Genomic DNA, 824 nt, shown 5'->3' with positions numbered 1-824 from the left:
TCCGTTGTAGTCTAGTTGGTCAGGATATTCGGCTCTCACCCGAAAGACCCGGGTTCAAGTCCCGGCAACGGAAATCCTTTTTTTTTTTTTCTCTTTTTCAATTTTTATTTTGTTGCCTTTTCTTTTATTTATTTTCAATTTTTATTTTATTGCCATTTATTTTCAAGTTTGATTTTTGTGGTTTTTTTTTTAATTTATTTTGTTGGGTTTCGTTTAATTTTAAATGTTTTAAATTTTCAAAAATTATTTGTTTTTATTTTCAATTTGGTGCCTTTCCTTTTACTTTTTTTAATTTTCAAATTTATTTTTTCTTGTCTTTTATTTATTTTCAAATTTAACTTTGTTGGTTTTCAAATTTTAATTTCATCTAAAATTGCCTTCCAATGAATATCACTCCTAAAATTCAAGGAAACAGATGAACGGGATCTCTTCCTCAATTAGACCGGGAATGAGAGAGGAAGTGGGGAACATTTTTTTTCCATTAGATAAATGGAACCGAAGACAGAAATGTCAGATGAACACGACTCCCCACAATGATATGATATTGTCCTTTGAGTATAAGCTCTTATAGCTTTGTTTTCAGCTTCCCCAAAAGGCCTCACACCGAGAATATATTCCTTGATTATAAACCCATGACTATTCCCTAAATTAGCCGATGTGAGACTTTCATCCAACAGAAAATATATTCTCAATCTCGATCCCACCCAATTCTCCGCCCCACTCAGTCCCTTCCTCACTTAATATATATATATATATATATATATATATATATATATATATATATATATATATATATATATATATATATATATATATATATATAT

The 824-nt window shown here is 29.0% G+C and overlaps 1 non-coding gene across 1 annotated transcript; it reads left to right on the top strand.

The window, feature by feature from the left end:
- On the top strand, window positions 1-73 carry TRNAE-CUC. Its single transcript has one exon. It is a non-coding gene; the product is annotated as a tRNA-Glu (tRNA).
- Window positions 74-824: the final 751 nt, after the last annotated feature.

The sequence above is a fragment of the Cucurbita moschata genome, unplaced genomic scaffold (assembly GCF_002738365.1).
Source record: "Cucurbita moschata cultivar Rifu unplaced genomic scaffold, Cmos_1.0 Cmo_Scf00017, whole genome shotgun sequence".
In the NCBI taxonomy this organism is placed as follows: domain Eukaryota; kingdom Viridiplantae; phylum Streptophyta; class Magnoliopsida; order Cucurbitales; family Cucurbitaceae; genus Cucurbita; species Cucurbita moschata.
Note: the sequence above shows the minus strand (reverse complement) of the source record. Positions and strands in the feature narration are given on the sequence as shown.